This window comes from Lathyrus oleraceus, chromosome 1 (genome assembly GCF_024323335.1).
Source record: "Lathyrus oleraceus cultivar Zhongwan6 chromosome 1, CAAS_Psat_ZW6_1.0, whole genome shotgun sequence".
NCBI lineage: Eukaryota > Viridiplantae > Streptophyta > Magnoliopsida > Fabales > Fabaceae > Lathyrus > Lathyrus oleraceus.
In genome coordinates this window covers 8041091-8057308 of record NC_066579.1, presented here as the reverse complement: position 1 = coordinate 8057308, position 16218 = coordinate 8041091, and the positions used below count along the sequence as shown (strand labels likewise).

Here is a 16218-nt window from a genome sequence, read left to right as displayed (position 1 = left end):
TGTGTTATAACTTATGGCCTTGCGTTACAATTTGCTCGTTAACTTTTGTGACGTTAGAATTCGCACCCCGCGTTAGAATTTGCGTCCTTGCATTACAACTCGTGATCTCACATTACAATTGACGCATTTGTATTATGTTATCGCGTACATTAACCGTTTCACAATTAAATAAAAACCTTTTCACATTGCAAACTCAAATTATTTCCAAACTTAATTAAAATTTGTTTTCTAATAAAATCAGATGAAAAAGGGACATTGGGGTACACACTCCATGAAACCCCAAATAATCAGCCCCGAGTCACACATCTTGGTCTTACCGAGCGTTCGTCTTCCTAAATAAAAGACATAATCAAAATTTGGATGAAAAGGGACATTAAGGTGTACAATCCTTGAAACATTGAATAATGGGCCCCGGGGCATATGCCTTGGTCTTACCGAGCATTAGCCTTCCGTCAAAATCCTTTCACAAATAAATCGGATAAAAATGGACATTAGGATACACACTCCTTGAAACCCCGAATAATCGGCCCCGAGGCACACGTCTTGGTCTTACCGAACGTTCGTCATCCATCTAAAAATAATCCAACCAATCAAACCTGTATTTTTATCTCCCTCGCGCGATCAAAAACCTTTTCACTAACGAACAATGTTTTATACATTCTACCGTGATACAAACAGATGCTTAAGCCTCCCATACGTGGGAATACAAGCAATGTTTAACCACTAGAATATGGTCAAACATGATTATTTCTACCGCGATACAAACAAACGCTTAAGCCTTCCATGCGAGAGCATGCAGAAAATATTTAACCGCTAGAATTTGACCTAAACATTTGTTCACTAAAATCAACCAACAAATACGTGGTTTTTTACCAAAAAATATGTAGCTTTGAGTTATCCATCACACCTGGGGATACGTGTCATACCCCAATTTTGTCCTACCTTTTATTTATATATTTCCCAATTCAGTCTTGCATGTTGCAATTCATAATTTTAAGTCCCATTTGCATCAAGCATGACCATTTCATTTGGTCATGCATTCCTTTAGCAATATGTCATTTATTCGCATGCATCTAATAAGGACATTTCATCTTAAAATTACTCATTTGACTTTATCTAAGCATCCTTGTTTTTTCTTTTCATTTTGATGGTTATATTTGCACCATTCATTAGATTGATTCTAAGAAAAGGGTTAAAAGTCAAAGTCTAACTTTTATCTCCAACTTTCTTTAGGTCTCATTTGCAATAGTTTTCACTACATTTTTACCTTACACAATTTCAATTAAAGTGCATACTTCCATTATTAGTGAAGCTAGTGGCATTTCAAAATACGTTTCTTGGATAATTGTTTTTCTAAATGCTTAGTTTTATTTTGCCATTAATCAAAATCATAAAAAAAAGAAGTTCTTACCAATTAATCAAATTATAGTACATGGACATAGCACATAGCATACAGGAGCATAAAAAGAAAGAGTTGCATTTGAATTTTACATTGGCAAGTTCACATTTGCATTAGAAATAAAAGCTTAGAAATTAATTTACATTCACCAACTGGTTTTACATTTTGAAAACTTTGCTAAAAAAATCAAAAACCTAAAACCTAAGGACTCTAAAACTTAATTTGCTAGTGTCCAACAATCTTTTCATTCCATCCAAGCTCACCATGCCTAAAACCTTGTTCTTTCTTCATCTTCAAGTCATTCATTTCCATTTCATGATCAATCACCAAAAATCTTGTTGCACAAAAGAGAAAACCCAAAAAGCAGAAATACAAAGCATCTTATCATGTGTTCCTAACATTTGACATTACATAAGTAACTCAATTCAAAAATCCAACTAAGGACATTATAGGCCCATTGTCCCTAATGACTATGTATACCTTAAAATTAATCAGAACGAAATCAGACAGAATAGTTGGGGACCATAATTTCAACTCATCACACATAGATACATGAGAATGCAACATTACATACCTACATCACCAAGCCACGCCTCATGCCAAACATTGCAAAGCTGCCACATCAAAGCCGCAACATAACAACATGCATCAAATAACAATGACAAGACTATCAACCTAGGCAGTATGAACAAGCAGTACACAAGGTCAGTCTAACAAACAGCTAACAACTCATGTAAATCAGTGCAACAAGCTCATGATTTTAGACAGAGCAGCAGGGTGGTATAAAATCAATTGTAGTATAGCCAAAATAGGGACTCACCAAGAAAGAACCAACCATCTGTCAATGAAACTTCCAATTCAATATTGGCTGCTACCTAACAAAATCCATTCCAAGTGTTTGTAAACAAGACCATCCTACTCATTTACCATACATGCTCCAATGCACCATCCAACACTCATCCTGCTATACAACAACATTAAAGCCATAAACCAACTTCACAATACAGTTGCAACCATGATCAAACAAGCAATACAAAAATTTCATGACCATAGATCAATAAGAGTACCATTGCTAATGTATTTGGTTCATAATATATCATCACAATAGAGTTTCAAGTACATAACAAATATCTCATAACATCACCTAAATAATCAACAAACCATTTATACAAGGTGGGCCACACTTAGTAGGCGTGATTAGTAGTAAAAATATTATTACATGGCAAATGAAGGGACCACAAGAAATTCCAAATATCAACAAGGTATAAAATACATTGAGGAAGCATCTTTAGCAGAAAATGTGGTTGCACCCTCAAAATTCCCCAACCCATATCATTTTCTTAAGCCTTAAAACCTAAGCATACATCTCATCTCATATGCATTTATACTTGATGACCACAATAATCCACAAGCTCAAGGCATGAGATTCATCTGTAAAAACCTCAAGATCCTCTGGTCATTTTGAGGTGTGCCCAAACCACCTTAACCTTAATCTTATCCTCAAGCATCCTAATAAGTTTGGAGGATCACTCAAAACATATCACTCACTCCCCAATTTCAATTTGGGTTGTGCGTCCGATTCTTTACCCTTTCCCTAGCGGTTCCCATGCGCTTACCTTTTTGAGGGTTTTAGCGACTATTTCCCCTCGCCTCTCCAACAGAGGCACACAAATAAAATCCGGTGGCGACTCTTCTGATCTTTTCATTCAGTCCGTCCAATTTTCCTCGCTACCCGAAACCCCGGTGGCGACACAATTCCACTCAAAAATATCCCACAAAATCAGGGATTTGGAAAAAGGTCTCTAACAGATCAATTAAAAAAAACACCAGCTCACCCCTTTTCTAACATACTCCATACGAGTTGAGAAAATCATCAAAGATTTCACACGTATGAGAGCAATAAAATCCCAGGCTATAAATACAATGCATTGTTTCATTCATTAAAAAAGGAGGAGACCCTATCGTTACCCTTCTAAAATCACTACATCCCCTACACCAAAGCTCACATAATTTGCATACTTACTCGGAGCTTTCTCTTGAAGCTCTGAGCTAAGAAGAGCTTGACCCGACTAAATCAGAACACACACCAAACAAAGAAGAATAAAAGGAGAAGAAGTAAGACAGAGAAGCAGAACACCAAATAGATAAAAGGGTTTTGAAGGATTACCTCACCGAAGTATTCATGGGACTAGCTCCGATTTGGTGAGTACCTCACTTTTTCCTCTGATTTCTTATTGTCATTCTCTTTGCCTTGTTGAGCTCAGCAAAAACGTTGTTTCAATTGTATAAAAATACGAATGATTATGGTTTAAATTAAGATTTAGAGTTTTGGTTCTGTTAAGAGTCAAGTCGGTCATATATGAGGGATTTATGGTAAATTGATGATGGATTTGGATTAAGGAGAGAAAAAGAGAGGGGTTAGTGTTTTAGATTTTGGGTTTTTGGCGGTGGTTCGTTGGAGAAAAAGGTGGTGCCACCGCCCTTGGCTGACAAACATCGTCTTCTCCGACAAAGTGGGATCGGAGAAGAGACAGTCAATTGCAGAGCATTTGGGAGCTCTGATAGGAGGAAATAGAAATGAGTTCAATAAATGAACGAGTTCAATAAATGAACTCATTATCTTTAGAGTCAGGGTTAAATACGTTGGTCTCTTTCCATGCATGCGGGCCAGATGGTCTTTCCTGTTGTGGCCATGCATGGGTTGATTGAGGAGTCAACCAGGGGATCCCCTATTGGACCTCCCCCCCCCCCCCACCCACCCACACATACACAGTGTTACACTACTCCCTCATCATTGTCTGTTCCTGGATGCCTTGACCAAGTCAGATCTATGGATCTGACAGTCAAGGCTTGTTGTGCTAGTCAATCGGGTTGATTGAGGGTCCAATGGACCCCCTCTGAGAAATGAGCCTCCCTTTGGACCTAGAATCGACTCTGACTCCTTGCATCCCCACTGTTTATTGATGGTGCGCCAAATTTGGGCTTATTTTGGGGTCAAAAGCCCAAATCCTTTGTTTTCTTATTTATCTCTTTTATTTTCTTGTGTTTTTATCTCTATTTTTTTTAATGTTTAATGTTACAAAAATAATATATATTATTTACTTAATTATTATTTTAATACTTTATTTATTAATTTAATTTATTTAACTATCCATTTATTTTTATGGGATTTGTTGAAATTATTACCTTGTGCTCGTTTGATTTATTTATTTGTGTAATTTCTCATAAAACATGTATGATGCATTATAATCATGATTAAACCATTTAAAAGTCAACTATTTTTCTATTCAACATCGAGTCCATTTTCAAACACCTTTATAAGTCGATTGCTTTTAATCATCGTCATCAACCTCACATAGCCTACTCTTGGAATTTCTTACAATGATACATATTCTATTTAAATTAATTGATTAGGTGATTGATTCACCAAACATACCCTTAATTCATCCATAAACGCGATTTTAAAACCTCGATTCAACGTCAAGTATTTTATTAAGTCAAAGTTAAAACACTCTAATTATACTTAAACATTACTTAGAAATGAAAAAATGGATGGTTTCGAGCCTTCGACTCCTCTCCTGAATTGTTTGAGTACGAGTTCCCTTACTCGATTAGTCAAACAATTGTCATTTCTCTTAAAACCTTCTAACCTTATTAATTCAAACCTATTTTCATAATAAACTAAACAAAAAATGGAGATGGTCTAGAGCCTTCGATTCCTCTCCTCTAATACTTGGATATGAGTTACCTTACTCAATTATTCGAATATTCATCGTTTATCTAAAAAATATCAACCATACGCAAAACCATTTTCATAACAAATTATATGAAAAAGGGGATGGTATCGAGCCTTTGTTTCCTCCTCTTGAATACTTGGATACGAGTTGTCTTACTCGACCATTCGAGTATACATCGTCCATTTAAAATACCTTAACTATATCAAAGCCTTTCGCAATTAGGGATGAAAATGGAGATGGTCTGGAGCCTTCAATTCCTCTCATTGATTATTTGGATACGAGTTTCCTTACTCGATTATCCGAGTAATCTTCATTCAAACCAAACATTCAACATATTAACTCAACTTCTCGCTCTTGTGCGGTCGAAAACCTTTTCAGAAAGAACACTATTCAATCCCTTCTAATGTGCATAACAAACTAGTGTTTAAGCCTCTGCCGAGAGTAGACAAGCCAATGTTTATCCTTTAGAATGCGATCTAAACAGTTGTTCATTAAAAAACACAAACAAACTGTAGTTCCCCGAACTACGAATTCTATAATTTCCTTATTGCACTATAAGGATACGCAGGCACGAGATTGCGAGATATTGGCGAACACACTAATAAAAAACCTCCCTTTTTCCCCTTTTGAGGTTTTCGTTCTTTTCTGTTTTTAATCTTTTATTCACTCGAAGAAAATAATTAACATTAGCTGACATTCAAATTGCAAATTAGACTAAAAGGTTTCCGTTGAGTACAACGAATGTGAGGGGTGTAATGCATTCCCCTTGCATAATCGAATCTCGAACCCAAATATGGTTGTGATGACTATTATTATATTTTCAAAGGTTTTACTGATATTTTCCTATTTCTTCATTGGAATAAATAAAGTCCGGTGGCGATATTTTCATTGGAATAAATAAAGAATAAATAAAATGATGTTTGAGAAAAATAGAATTGGGGGGGGGGGGGGGGGGGGGGTAAGAAAAGAATTCATTTATTATATTTTTGTGTTTGATAAGACCTTCGGACTTGTGCCTACGTACCAACATAAAAATGAGGGATCAAAACCTCATAGTTCATAGTATCAATTTCAAAGTGACTGGATTGCTTTTAATCAAAAGTTAAGTGAAAAGAGGCATAAAGGGCCCAAAAGTTTGAATGAGTGTTAGTTCTTTTTGTATTTTGAAAATTTAAGTCAATATGATTAGATTTATTTACAAGTTTGATTTAAGAAAGAAATTTGAAAATTCAACGGCATAAGGCCAAAGTTTCTAATTTGAAAATAGGTCTAAGTTTGAAATCACAAGCAAAGAAAGTTTTTGAAAAGGGGGAGAGATTTGAAATTTAAGAAGTGGGAGGAGATGAAGAGACTAATCATAAGCATAAAATTAAAAGTTAAGAGTTGAAAAGATATGACCAATGAGACGCAATCCAACAGACAAGAATGTCATATAGAAAACCCATTTTCCCTTTGGAACTTTGAATCAAGCAATTAGAAATATCAGACATCATGAAGATCAAGGCATCAAATAAAGATGGCCACATCCAAGCAAGCAAATCCCATAGCTAGCGTTCTTCTTTGTCTTCTCATGTATCATATGAAATACTCATTAATTAACTCAGAATAAGACATTAGACATAAGATTAAAATAACAGTTTATATCAAGACAATGTAGCAGATGAGTTCAAGTGAATCCCAATACTTGCATCAGATGAAGGCTCGGTTCACAATAACTTAGTCTCAAAATGTTGGCATTGGCCAAGTCCTTTTGCATATGGAATGTTGCCTAATCCTAAGTCCAAAAGTTCAGATCAAACTCAACAGTCCACCAAACATTTTTTAGGGTTTTTTGTTGTTTATTAGGTGTTTTAAGGTCCTAAGACCACAAGCACAATCAAAATACACAAACAAATATATGCAATCACAAGATATGGCTCAAATGAGCAAAGTGAAAATGGCATAAACATAAACAAGTTAAATGGAATGTAAATGGAAATGAATGATAAATGATTGAAATTAAATTGCATAAAGTAAATGACTTGAAAGTAAAGCAATGTTAATAAGAGTTAGTAAAATGTTAGTCAAGGTTAATTGCATGTTAGTGGTGTTTTGCTTTTTAATTGATTAAGTCATTCTTTGGAGAACACTCAACCATCTATTCACAAGCATGGATTCTAGAACCAAGACATCTTCCATAGGAAGGAAAAAAGGCCAAGTTTCCATACAATTCCTTGAAATATGGGAGACTTACAATCTCACTTACTAGAATGATATGCCTTTAAGGTCAAATTTAGCGCTATGTTAAGCAATCGTAATTGGACTTATGTAGAAGTCACAGCCACGCGCGCGCTATCCAGGATGGACTTGAGTCAAAGCGCCACACGCGTGGTAATCAAAACCAAAGGCCAAGATTAGAACGCTTGACCAAGATCAGATGGATGAGATGAAGGCAACTCACCACCGGAGCCCTGGCTCTGGCATCTTCTCCGGTGATGACCACCGGAATGGTCCAACCTAAACTTCATGAAAAATGAAAAACAAGGACACTATTTTGAAGAGAAAATGCCCAGGATCACGAATCTGGCCTCAATTTTCTCTAATCCCAAGTATATGAAAAAATACAGGGATAAAAATTTTGAGGATCATGAACTGAGTTGCTTTGATTTGATCTCAAAGCAACTCAATCTTGTTGCCTACATTGGTAGGACTTCAGCCAACCAAAAATCACAAAGAATAGGGAAGAGTTGAGAGAGAATCAAAGAGATGAAGTTTCTGCATTTTAACCTTCGAGTAGCTTTAATTCAGCTTGATCTTGATCTGGATTTGCTTGATTCTTCCTCCTCTTGCTTGCAGTGATCAATTGAGATGGAAATGGCAATGAATTATTGGAGTTTGAACTTCAAACTCGATTTCAATGAAATCCTCAAGAAATTCTATAGTGTGAGGGTCTGAGTTCTCTTGGCAAAGCTTGGGCAAGGTGTTGATGCATTTTCTGAACCCATGAGCTTATTTAAATAGGCGAGGGAATTGATTTTTGTACCACTTAAAATTTTGAAAAAATTGGAAATCAACTTGCATGGATGCATGAGCAATGATTTGGGCCTAAGGAATAATGTAGTCCATCTCCAATTCGTGTGTAATTTATGCTAGAGTCATTACATGGAAGAATGCAAAGAGGAATGATCACTTGAATCCAAAACTTGCCAAAACAAACCCAACAATAGAGCCATGCTCAAGTCCCTCAATTTTGATCCAAATGAGATGATCTTGGACTTTTTGGAAAGATGGGATAAAGGGGAACAACTTTCATGTTTAAAAATTTTCCATTTGAATCTTGGATCATGATTAATTTTGAGGTATAAGTTTGGAAAATCAAACATATTTGAAAATTTTCTAAGTACCAAGTCAAATACCCACTTCTTCCACCTTGAATAACTTTTGCTATGCGCTTCAAATGGAAAAGTTACTTCATCAAAGTTATGGATATTTCACATATATTTAATTTGGTCACCAATTGGACCTCATTTGGATTTTGCATGAAGGAGTTATGCATTTTAGAAGTTGAGGAAAATCACTTGTTCAATGGTAATGGCCCAAAATGACCTATAATGTTTCCTCTTGGCACATACATTTTCAAGTTGAATTTGAACTTACTCCAAACATAAAAGTTGAAAATGACATCTTGAATTTACTCATGTAACTTTAATGGCTCTCATATCATAAAAAATGAGCAAGTTATGGTCTTTGGAAGTTGACCTCCTAACTAGGGTTCAGACAAAATGACCTATAATCTTTCACCATAAAAAATGACTTTCCAAGAAAAACTAGATCTTGACTTCAACACTAAAGTTGTTTGGAATGTAATAAGGAGTAATATTTCTCTTGGAATAATTTTCATATGACAAAATTTGTAGAAGATAGGGTCTAGGGAACCCCAGTTTTGACTAGTTGGCTTTCTCTGGTCAACCACCATGAACCAACTTCCTAGCTTGACATTCTCTTGATATTTGGGACTCATGGAGGATAATATATGTTTATAATGATGTAATAAATTATCCCTTGAAATATTTTATCAATTGATGAAGACACTTGTTGAGGAAGTCACATAAGATACCCAGAAGAATTAGGGCTTCCAAGACAAACAAGCTTCAAACTCTTGATGAATTCTTGATCAAAATTATATTTGAAGATCATGGGGATCCATATATTATGTTTAGAGTCAATGTGAACCATATCTTTATTAGCATCCTTGCATTGAGGGTCTCAAACCCTATGTATGAGCTTGATGGAGCATGGGTGAACACACACACTACCTACAAAAGCAACAAACTATACATTGACATATTTTTGGTAATTTGGTTAGTAAATAATGAAAAAAAGTATCATACAATCAAAATGTGCTTGGTGAACTCTCCAAAAGCAAACCCAATGAATGATGGATAAGAAGGATGCTAAGGTATGATCCCAAAGCCAATGCATATGATGAGATAGCATGAGGGATCTTAGGGTCAAAATTGGGGTCTTACAGTGACCATCGCGAAGAATCGTATTTTTTGAGTTTCGATAATACATAAGACCGATATTAAATGTCTCGTCAATAACAATAATAAAAAACCCAAAAATATCTTTGTCTTGTCCAAAACTACGTAGATTTGAATTCTTCGTCGCACCTGAGGATACATAGGAGCAAAACTCACAGTCTTGTGAAGCACCCTAAAAAAACCTCCTTTGCGGCCTTTTCTTTTTTCTTTTTAAATTTTAATGATTAGAATAAAACAAATAATTAAATATAACATTATATTAACAAATCTAATTAAATGGTTCCCATTGAGTACAACGGATGTGAGGGATGATAATACCTTCCCCTCGCATAGCCGACTCTTGAATCCGAATTTGTTTGCGACGACCATTTTTTTAAGGGTTTTATCAAAATTTTCCCTTTCCTTCTAGAATAAATATAGTTCGATGACTACTCTGTTATCATCTCGAGCGTGAGAACGTCTGTGGTCATTTTTCGCATTGTGACACTAATCAATTAGAAAACTAATTTGGCCTATGAATCCTTTTATTTTTCAGCTTTTTCTTTTTCTATTTAAATGAGGGTCGCCTCGTCTTCATTTCACACCAGTTCCCGAAGTTTACATTTTATTTGGAATTTATCTCTCTAATTTTCTCCCTCTCTCTTTAGAAACAATTTTATTCACTTAAAGTTGCCTTGGTGCTTTTGAGTGAACACTACTTGTGAGGAAGAAATTGATTGAGTGAATTGCATTTGTTATTACTTGCAAGAGTGTGATACTCTTGAAGAATATAGTTGGATTCTTGAGATTAACCATTCTTAAAATCTATGTTTGGTTCTTGAGATTAGTCTGGTAAATCTCCATTTTGATTGTTATTTTATCTTGGGTAAGATCTTCTTATTTGATTGGGGGTAAGCCATTGTAAAGATCAACTTGTATCAAAAGGTTCATGTGCATAACCTATAAAAGCTCAAATGTTTAGTCAAAATCACAAGAAAACCTCTTGGGGACATGACTTGGCTAATGTTTGGCCAAACCTGTATAAATCTCTAGTGCAATCTTTCTAACCTTATACTTTTACTTTTCTGCAAATTACTTTCGATATAAAATTTTGTACTGCAATTATTCACATAAACTTACTAATACGATCTTAAATGAGAAAATGTTAAAATTAACAATGAATTTTGAATATCAAAATTCACTCCCTCCCCTGTTGTGCTTGAAGTCACTTGTCCAATACCCTGCATCTAATCCACCGTATCAGAGATTAGCAACACCGATTCAAGAACGACACCGACTATTAACGCCATTTCAAGATTAACGTCTCTTCGGGAAGAACCGTGATTGCAACCTTCAATCCACGGTGCCGCACAACCGAATCGCATAGAAAACTTTGCTCCATCATAGTTTCCATGATCCTTTCCGTTTTTTGGTTCCATAATAAAACAATAATCAACATCATAAATATCAATAAACCATAGCATGAAGATAAACTACTACTTTTACTAAAGTAATATTTTAAAATTTGTCTAGATTAATAATAAATTATTCATCAGAATCATGATCTCACTGAGTATCTCTCAATAGTTTATGTTTTTCTCATAGTTGGACAATACAGGAACTATAGAAACATTTTTCATTTTATCTAAGCAATACCAAAATATACATTATACACATGGACCACTAAGATCTTTGTTTTGGTTGTAACGTGGTCGGGCTTACAAAAGAGATTGGTTTTTCTTTGGATTCAAAAAGCCTAAAGATAAGAGAGCAAAATCTTTTTTAGTAAATCTTTTTTTTCAAAAAGTATGTTTCTTTGATTTCAATCTTCACAACCATTTTTATTTTGGTGACATTATTTTGTATGTATGCTTTGACATTTTTTTATTTTCCCTTTTTGTTTTATCAAAATATATTTGTTTCTTTTCACCATTATTACTTCATTTTCTTTTTCACACTATTTCCTTTTCTCCCCAACTTTGTTTTTAAAATACCCTTGCATTTCTAAGTGCTCTCCTATCCTTGAGACAAGGTGGTGAACATTATTTTCTTTTAAAATGAGATAAGGTTTGTAACGTTGAAAGAACAAAAATATTCATTTTAAGCTCAAATGAATTATTCAAGGATCACACCTTCATAAGGTTTTGGGTCAAGTAGTTTTTCACTCATGACTTCAAATATATCAAGTAATAGCAAGACCGGTGTAAAACCTACATAGTTAACATGCATTTTCAATCTTGTTATTTATGTAAAATATGAAGTTGCATACATCTCACTTTGGTAGGATTATCATTCTTAACTTACATTAACATGTTTTTATTAGACAGTAGTAAAATAAACTTTTTTGTAAGCAACTAGTTCATAGTCATGTTATACTTCACAAATAATCAAAATATTAATCATGAATTGGACATTTAAAAGAGTAAAATATTTTTTCATGTTATTTGTTCTTGACCTTCGTCATTAACATAGTTTTGTGATTCAAATGCACTTGGCTTTTTAGATCATCATCAACTAAACAATCTATAGAGAAACCTCTTTAAAGAAATTTTTTCAAATTGAACAAGTAATTAATCATGAAAATAATATAAATTTCACATGTATTTGATCATCCTTAGTTTCCACCCCTTGAAAAAAATATGTATCCGTCCTCAGACATCACAATAGGAATGGATTTTGTAGAAATGCTCGTTTAGCCCAAAAAATCTCGCTATGCCAACAATTGCAGTAGAGTGTGCTAGACACACAGAGAGCTTGACTAACGAACTTCTTGCATCAGTGCATTCTAACTGTTATACTTGTTCAAGTTTTATCTTTAAAATACACCATAAATCAAGAGAAAATATGTTTTACCAACAAATACTGTTGGAAACTTGGGTGTGCTCATGTACTTGGTACAAAATGAACAACACACCAACTCCATTATGCATGACAATTTGTTACTAACACATAATACATAAAACAAATATAAATTGTTCAACAATCAAATAAAGTAATGCAATAAAAACTTTACAATCATGAGGAAACAATGCAAGACCAGACTAGCCATAACATATTGTTATATTATCAACTTACGAATCAATAACCTAAAAAATATATACTTTCTAGACATCCATATAAATAACCTAAACAATATATGAAAAATATACATTACAAATTTACATAAGAATAATCTAAAAATATATATGAAGCGGAATATATTCACGTAAAAAATAAATAAAGATGGCGCAAAAAATAAGAAAGATGAAGGTTGAGAAACGAACCAACACATATTCACAAAAATGAAAAAATGTGATGAAGATTGTGACAATTGACCACATTCACCCCTTATCTCTACAATTTTGTAATATTATGTGTTCTTAGCTTTATAAATGTATGGATACGAATAAACTTTGATGAAAATATTTGAAGCAAACAAAAATTGCATTTTTTTAAAAATCACTCTCTTTATTTAGATGCGTTTTACATGGAGAAAAAGGAGTGATTTTTTTATATATATAAAAATTTAATTTTGTAAAGAGGAATTAAAAGATTTAAAAAATTAAAATAGGAGATCAAAAACACATTTAAGTTTATATATATATATATATATATATATATATATATATATATATATATATATATATATATATATATATATATATATATATATATATATATATATATATATATATATATATATATATATATAATAAAAGTAAATATATTGATTTATATAAGTAAATATTATTTTAAATTTAATATATCAATTAAAATTGTTAATATGATTAAGACTCAACCTTCCCATGGTCATATTTAAATACACATATAAATTAAAGTATATTCTTTCTACAAAGATACACATTAATGTTTTACAACTAATTCAAAAGTAATTTAGATTTTTATTGACTGAATTAAATATATTTGTTCTTATTTAATTAAAAATATTTATTTTGTATTAAAAAAATATTTCTTTTACTTTTAATATATATATATATATATATATATATATATATATATATATATATATATATATATATATATATATATATATATATATATTATATATATATATATATATATATATATATATATATATATATATATATATATATATATTTAAACTTATTATAACAAAGTACAACGTCACGATATACAGATATAAATAGACACATCATATAATATTTTGTTAGTACCAAAACAATATACCAAAAAAATATTGTGTTTGTACAAAGATGGATAATACTAAGATTTACGCTCTCACAATGTTATTCTTACTAGCTTTCTTCACTTTTGCATCAGGTTCGAAAATATTGTGTTAATTGATTTAAATGTATATTTTTCATGTTGTAGTAATTAACTTCAAATATTTTACATTTTACATACAACATGATATTTAATCCCACCTGCATTTTGTGTGTGCAGATATGTGTATGAAATCAGAAGGAAAATGGCTTGATGAAAAGAAACCATGTAAGACGGACAAACAATGTCAATCTCACTGTGTGATTGGATATGGAAAATGTGATTTGGGAAGGTGTTGGTGTTTTGTTCCACCATCTTCTGTCGATAGTATTCCTATTAGAATAGACCCAAATTAAAAATTCAGAAATTGCATATTGTGATGAAATTATATTGTCAAGATAAAAGTTATATATAAAATAAATATCAATAATAAATAAAAATATATATTTTATATTGAAATTTTATCGTATAAAGGATTTGTAAGCCTTTTTAATTTATTGACTTAAATGTATTTATGGTGTCCTATTTAATTGTCTTTAATTTTTGGTCCTCTTATTTCAAAATTTAATTTTTTTTATCCCTCAATTTTAGTAATTTTGGGAGATTTTTGTTCTTCCATCGATTTTTGTATATGTGGTAGGAATGATTAGAAAAATAAAATAAAATAATAATGTTACTATATATGTGGCATTAATAATTATAATTAAATAATAAAATAATCATATTAATTAGTATTTATAAAATTAGTGAATGATAATATAAAATATATAATTTATAAGAAAAATAAAGCTAACTTAAAATAATTTTTTATTTTTTATTTTATTACATAATTAATCAATTTTTTTATTATGCATTTTAATTTATTGCTGAAATTACTTAAACTTCCGATTAGGCATGACAACGGGTAGGCATGGCAACGGGGCGGGGACGGTTTTTGTATTCCCCAAACCCAAACCCGAATCCCAGATAAATCCCCATTTCCCGCCCCGATCCCCGACGGGGATGAATAATTGAACCCCAAACCCGTCCCAAATGGGTTCGGGGATCCCCGCCCCCAAACCCAAAACCTACTTCAAACCCAAAAACTTCCCCAAACCCAAAGTTCGCCCCGAACCCAAAACTTACCCCAATCCAAACAAATCTTAACTTATATTACAAAAATAAAATACAATTTCGAAGAATTTTAAACATATATTTCGAATAATAAAATACAAACAAAAGTATTAATTCATTAACCATACAATTAATATTTCATATTAACAAAACCAAATAATCCAAAATATAAAAACTAAATAATAAAATACAAATTGATATTCCAAACTACCATCCTAACAAATACATAGTAAAAAATATTCTACATTCCAAAATACCAACAAAACAACCACATAACTAAAAATATTCAACATCATTGTCTATGAAAATTGCTAACAAAAATAGATAAGTGGCCAACACCAATATTGTCTTCTTTCTTTCTCTAAATGCTATTCTCCATCTTCAAAGAGGGAATTTATACCACTAGTTAATATTTCACCTATACAAAAAATACATATTAAAATACAAACATTAATAATAAATAATAATACAAGTCAAAACTTAGTTACTCTTGTATTCTAATAACAAATTTGTTACTAACAAGAAATTAGTAATAAATAAATCGCTCCACACTTCATAATAAAAATTAAGAAATAGATGCAAGAAGAAACCCGTAATACATAAGTCACTTCACACTCCATATTAGAAATTGATAATAAATAAATCAAAGGAAATTTTTACCTTCTTCATCGAGCTCTATTTCATCGAGTAAAGTAGTGTAGTCATTGCTTAACTTAGAACCCATACCACCTAAAAATATGAAACACAATACAATATAAATAGTAATCAATTAACAAATACAAAATCATACCGTTAAAGTCCAAACTTGAAAAAATTAACATTGATATATATCATTTACAAGTTTTATATTTAAAAGCAGTATTCAAACCATTTGATTGTATAAATGATAATTTATCTTCAAATATCCAAGTCATACAGTAGTTACCCATAATCACAAAATACTGAAGAATAGTAACGTACATCGTGTACAATAGAGAGGAAACATATAAAATAAATACATAGAATAATAATAAAAAAAAGAATAGAGAGTAATGAAAGGCATAATTATATCTCATTTCATAATATATATAAAAATTGACAGAATAATATAAAAACATATCATTATTTTTAGTACTCCATAACCAACTTCTAGCGCACATCAAAGCCTCTAAAGTTGTCCAATGAAGTCGATTGCGATGCGGGCTTAAAATATGACCGCTAGTACTGAATGCGGATTCTGAAGCTACGGTAGAAATAGGAATTG

General features: G+C 32.2%; 2 long non-coding RNA genes across 2 annotated transcripts; one reads left to right on the top strand and one right to left on the bottom strand.

Annotated features, from left to right (window-relative positions):
• Positions 1 to 1455: 1455 nt before the first annotated feature.
• Positions 1456 to 3989, bottom strand: LOC127120593 (uncharacterized). The gene is made up of 4 exons (XR_007803228.1): positions 3567 to 3989; positions 2220 to 2360; positions 1974 to 2074; positions 1456 to 1733 (listed from the first exon to the last, which is right to left on the bottom strand). It is a non-coding gene; the product is annotated as an uncharacterized LOC127120593 (long non-coding RNA).
• Positions 3990 to 13752: 9763 nt separating this feature from the next.
• LOC127115348 (uncharacterized) lies at positions 13753 to 14321 on the top strand. The gene is made up of 2 exons (XR_007800700.1): positions 13753 to 13919; positions 14043 to 14321. It is a non-coding gene; the product is annotated as an uncharacterized LOC127115348 (long non-coding RNA).
• Positions 14322 to 16218: the final 1897 nt, after the last annotated feature.